The sequence below is a fragment of the Aedes albopictus genome, chromosome 3 (genome assembly GCF_035046485.1).
Source record: "Aedes albopictus strain Foshan chromosome 3, AalbF5, whole genome shotgun sequence".
Lineage (NCBI taxonomy): Eukaryota > Metazoa > Arthropoda > Insecta > Diptera > Culicidae > Aedes > Aedes albopictus.
Window position 1 is genome coordinate 162,977,317 of NC_085138.1, and position 6,112 is coordinate 162,983,428.

The 6,112-nt window shown below is 39.5% G+C and overlaps 1 protein-coding gene across 1 annotated transcript in view; it reads right to left on the bottom strand.

Moving 5' to 3' along the window:
- Positions 1-6,112, bottom strand: part of LOC109422664 (cytochrome P450 4d1-like) — a 505,971-nt gene that overhangs the window by 414,741 nt on the left and 85,118 nt on the right. The gene's annotated exons all lie outside the window — the stretch shown is intronic.

Consider the following 6,112-nt stretch of genomic DNA (forward strand, 5'->3'; position numbering starts at 1 on the left):
GCGGTCGAGATCAACCCCTACAGCGATTAAGTGGCCGCGGAGAGGAAGTCCCGGTAGCGGTGCTGTCGTGGCGTCAGTCTACTGGGTTGGATCTGAGCCCGCGGTTGGGAAGGGGTCCCCGGAAAGGGTCGGGGTAGGTGAGACCCTGCTGTCTGCAACCTACTGATGCATCTGATAGGGCCTGAAGGGTAGTGATACCCTTCCTTTGCGGGCAGGTCAGATCGGGTTGCATGTGGGCATCAGTTCTTGATGTCCGCTCAGCAGTAGGGCGCGGGCGGGGTTGACCCTGCCCGCCTTCCGAGGACAAAGGGAGTGGCGAGGAGTGGCCAGGTTCGGGAAACTGGCTGAGCGCCAGCATGCTACCGTGATGGACTCTCCAGAGCGAGTCATCGATGTTCGTTGCTGCTAGGCTACGGCAGCTAACCTTGAGAGTGCGATATGCACTAGCCCCTCTCTGAAGCAATACCTTCTTGGTGGTTCCGGAGAGACCTAGGATTTGGCGACCATAGGAATGTGTTTTCGTGGGTCGAGGAGAGAGTAGTACTGGCTTCTACTAGTGTTGTAGAAGACGGCCTTAACCCCACACTACCCTAACCTTCCTGTTAGGGTGTCTGATGAGCAGATTTATCCCTATGGGTTTAGAAGAAAAAAAAAGACATTTGCTCAGTTCGTCGAGCTGAGTTGATTGGTATGTGAGACTCGGCCCTGCGGGTCTCGGAACGAAATTCGGTTTTTCGAGCGGTATTTATACCCTTCTTATGGGTGTAAGAAGGGTAAAAAGAGTTGCAACATTTATTTTAAGTGCCCAAAAATTTTCAAATTATGACTGCTAGTTTCTCAACTTGTAGGAAACTTTTTGAGAATTTCTTATCATTTGCAAACTATTATAAACTTTTAATTAGCGTCGCCCAGTGGCGAAATCTCACATCCAATGGTAAAGCAGCAGTAAGTCTTTGACTTCAGGGTTCCTGATTTCCAATTTTCATCTTCTTCCACATTCGAAGACAGTCAGCAGCGAACGGTTGTCGCTTTAGTTCGTGTGTATGCTTGTCAGCGACGACAGCAAACTCCGGCGAACGGTGGAAAGCCACACTTGGAAATTACTCATTCGTCCACATTCGCATCGCAAGCGAATGCGATTCGTGAGTGATGTGATAGATATTGTGCATACGAATTTTGGATGTTTTCGAATTATTTTCTTTGCTAATCTAGCATTTCAGCAACAATACAGTAAAAATGTATACATTACATGCAGAAATTCTCTACTACTTCTGATAATAGCCGCTTCGATCGCTCACCAGCATTCTTCACCATTCGTCATTCATTCATTCGTTTGCGATCCAAACTGCGACGAATGGCAACGAATATTTATGTCCAGCAGCTGGCTCATCGCTTCCCACTGGTGATGGGGTTGCGTGTTTGATCACGACGATCCGTTTGCTGTATATTTCTCGATTCGCTTCAGCAAAGAGGAGTGAATATGAATGAAGTGAGGCGAATATACCGATCCTTGTTTGACTTATCAAACAACTTTGCCAAAGACACCAACTCTCTAGGTAACTAAGATGTTTTATCATTGTTAGGTCCATTTGTCTCTAACATCACAGAAACTGATGCCCCTAAGTGGTATGAAGATCCTCTGGTATGCCCTTGGTTAAATGAATTCTCGCACACACCTTAAAGCGTTTTCACTGGAATTGATGATATTGCATAGATTAGGGTAATTCATGTATTTTGGACAGGCTGAATACAACGTTGGAAAAATCATCCCCTAGCTTACTTAGAAAGCAATTGATTATTTAGCAAAGTTACTAATACGCTTATAATATGACTGTACTTTGTGTTTCTGGTGACAAAAACCTTAACGAAAGCATATTAAGCGGAGAAAACCACAATTTCCAATCGCCTGTTAGAATTGCATTTTGGACACCGAATATATGTATTGGGCACCCTCAGATATATATAATTTTAACAGGACAATAATCTCAATGTTTAGCCATGAATAATGCTAAATCATGGAAATGGCATAAATTAACAAATATTTTCTCACGAATAATCAAATTTCTCCGCTTAATAGGCATCTATTTTGAGAACTATTACAGTTTTAGTTAAAATAGAGAAAATATCGCCAGACCCACAGAATACGCCTCCAAGTATGCAATTGTACAGCATCCCCATGTAGTTCGTCAGATGACCAAAATATATTTACAGTACAAAACTTGTAATGTATTGCTAATATAGAGAAAACTTTCCGTTTCACGGTAGAACGTGAAGACAACTGATTTTCACTGAGGTATCATCGATCTACCCTAGCGGCCCTAGCGATGCCTTGGATACGACGCCGATGATTATTGTTTGTTGTTGGTATTCAGTGCAATTCACTTTGCGAGCATGCTTTGATTTGGCCTTCAGTTTCAATGATAGGATAATTTTCAAGCCTGCGGTAGGACTTTGACAGCTGCGGTAGAACTCGGCGGCTACCGCAGAGTGGAAATTTTTCTAAAATTTCGCAATATTTTGTGCACCACCTATTTTAAGCGTTCTAGATGAATGTTAAGAGATTGGCTGCCCAATGCTTCTTTATTGAACATTTTTCATTGCAATAAGGCTTTCAAATTTCTTACAATTATAAATTCAACGATTTTGAGGCGAACATTGTATGTGACAGCGAAGTGTATGTCGTCTTGCATACCTGTGCATTTGAGGGGTTTTAGTGGAAAAAAAATATATTTTCGATAATTTTGAAGTAAATTCTTAATTGTTTAGCGTAGGTCATCAGAATAGGGTCTACTTGATCCAATAATCAATATTGAGAAGTATTTACTTTTATAAGCTCTCCGGAACAAGATATACAACGCCGTGCTTGTCCAAATTACATACATGTCCAAATTATATTTTTTACCCTAGTCATGCTGACAGCCAGTGTTCAACAATTGGATCATGTATGCATAGCATAACAAGTATGATAAATTAGTTATATATGCAACAAGTTGCAGAATGATGATTTTTTCAGCACGAGTCGTACATTTATCCAACAAGGCTTGCCGAATTGGATAAATACGACGGGTGCTGAAAAATCGAGTGTTGCAACGTGTTGCATACATTTTTTTTTTTTTTTGTTATTACGAAAATCGCTCATCGAGTACCACCTTGACTTGTTATACAAATGCATTCCGACAAAACAGACAAACGAGCTTCCACGTGCGTTAGCTTATTATCCGATCAAGTAGGCATTTCAGTAGGCCGACGGACCAGGGGAGACTGTCCCATTTCTTTCCCGTCCAATTCGGTCTGGCGCTTTGCCTTCCGGTTCTGAAGAAGTAATACCAAAAGAGAACTGTAAAACGTGCCACAACATAAAGGAATAGATTTCCAGCAGATTCACTCAATTAGCAGTAGGAAAGGATGCAAAACAGTAATCGCCGAAACAGTGCCGAAAAGTACTACTTTTCAGCACACTTAAACGACACTGTTGTTCAAGTGTGGAAAAGTAGGCAATTTCGCTGCTTTTGCACTGATAAAAAAGTAAGACATTCCGCAACGTAATTAAAAAAAAATCATAAGATGTCAAAAGATCAAAATAAAAATCAAAGTCCTCATGAAAACGTCACTGGGAGCGTACCTGGTGTGATGTTTAGAAAACTTGACTTTCATGCTGAGGACCCTGCCGATGACTTTCATGTGAGCTCTTCCTTCAGAAGGGAAGTAAAGCGTGGGTCCCGAGAGGAACTAGCCTAGGGCAAAAAATCTCGTTAATACAGAAAAAAATCACCAAATTTTTGGAAGGTTATTCTGATAATGGGTTATATATGTTTTTCATAAAAGATATAGGTAAAGATCGGTTTCCTTTTTATCATTTCTTCATTTTTTTCGCACTTTCAATAAATAAATGGAATAAAAAAAAACGTTAACAAAATGTAGTTTGACACAGAGCGCGACTATCCCAGAGATAAAATACTCAATTTTACAAAATCTATGACATTTCCCGAAAAACATGTGGAATCACCTATTTCCCAGAAAATGGTTTCCAAGAAATCCATTTCTGGAATGCTACATTTCCCGAAAAATCGTTATCGAAATTTTTATCGCAAACTCAATAAATCTCAACATTTTCAAGTCGATCTATAGTATTTGACATATTTTGGCTCAGACTGGTTCTTCATTTGAGTATTTAAAACATGCTGATATCCAAGAGTTCTGAAATAGAAAACTTAAAAAAATACAAAAAAGGCAGTCACGATGCCGACGGTGTACTGCCAGAAAGATCAGACATTGTTGAAAGAAGGAATAATACAATAAAACACTGACACCTGGTAATACTAATCATTTGAAAAAAATAGCCCTAAAACAAAATAAATGAATACTGTGTATGCGATCTGATCTTGTATGAGATATAGCTGTCAGCAAAGGCCCTTTAAATCTGGCTTTTCAAAAAACAATGATTTATTTAAAAAAACACCTATAACTATTGAACCAAAAGAGATAACGACCATCTCAGCGCACGGATCGACGCGTGTTTATGGGCGACTTTGATGAAAAATCTAAACTGAAAAAGTTAATGCCAGAAAACCGATTTTTCTTGAACCACCTTTAGAACCACCTTTAGAAAAATATCTAAAGCTACATAAAAACTGTCTTCACCAAACTTGCTCAAAATTGATAGATCGACAACTTTCCCGAAGAATGTATATACAGTATGCGGCAGGAAAAAATGCGAAAGTGTTTTTCAACTTCAAACCTCATTTTCGTCCATTTGACATTAACCAATCTATGTTTCAACGTTCCATGATCTATAATAGGCTAGTTTTCAGAAAAGTTAATAAAAAACTTCCCATTTTGGTCACTAACCTTTGCAGGGCGGCGCCTGAAGATGAAGACAACCAGAATTTTCAAACCGCAGAAAATCACACAGGTCACTAAATTTCGCATCTGATAAAACAAAATTTTTGATTTTCTCTACAATATCGTCAAATATATGTACTTATTTCATCTGGTATGTAAAACTACATGGCTCTGGATCAGTGTGGTCTGGTTGTTCATCGAATTTGAGCTAATTTTGTTACTGTTATAGTCATTTTGTTTAATGACCATTGGGCGCGCAGTTTATTGATATCCGCTTATTAGGCCTACATTATCACATGTTAAACATCAAATGTGTTCATTTTTATTTTTCAGTGCTAGAATATAGACATTGACTGATAACTGTCATGAAAAAATAGTCATATATATCCCATATTTAGCGTGTAATAGTGCCTTGAACTTTTCGCATTTTTTCCTGCCGCACCCTGTAGTTATTCTTGCAAATAAAAAAGTTTGGTTTCCAATTTCGTTGAAAACATGGACCACCCTAATTTTCATGCACATTGGCAAGAGGGCCTTATTATTAGGGACAACTTTGTAGAAGAGTGTGAGATAGATGCACGGATGCACCACGTGCATTGATCAGTCTGCGGAAGGGCCCGACATGCACGCAGATCGCCACAGATACTACACAGATGAGCGACAGAAGCGCATTTCCGGAGAGGTGGAAAAGTCAATGATTGGTTCCTCTACCTTCTGGACACCTCCGGAATACTGTTGAAGCGGATCTTTCTGTCGAGGCTGATAGTCTATACAGAGAAACCATAAGACTCTTGTCTCTCGGATAACCAGTTCCACCGGGCGTAAGCTGAGTCGACCCCCTCATAACCTGTGTCACACCTCTTGAGTATCTAATCAGCAGATCTCTGAAAGATTCAAGAACTGTGATTGAATTTTTATTTATATTCAAAATTATATACATTAATTAATTGCATTTCCATGATGTATTGTATTTCTTTTTCAATGGCGGTAAGCGGTCCGAAAAATTTCTTAGAGCTTCAAACCTTTGTTTTACTGGGTTAAAATTGGATTAATTGGAAATAATTTTACTAGCCTTCGACCACCGACCATTAGAACCGACCGAATCGTCTGGACAAGCTGTTAACATACTTAAAGTTTATCATTTCTCGCCAGAAACCAATCGATAAAAAATGGCACATCTTTTGAAAATGGAAAATATTATTTATTATAATCCTCAAGTTCAATTCTATCAATCTTCTTCATTTGTGCCACGGGCCGCGCCAAATGTACT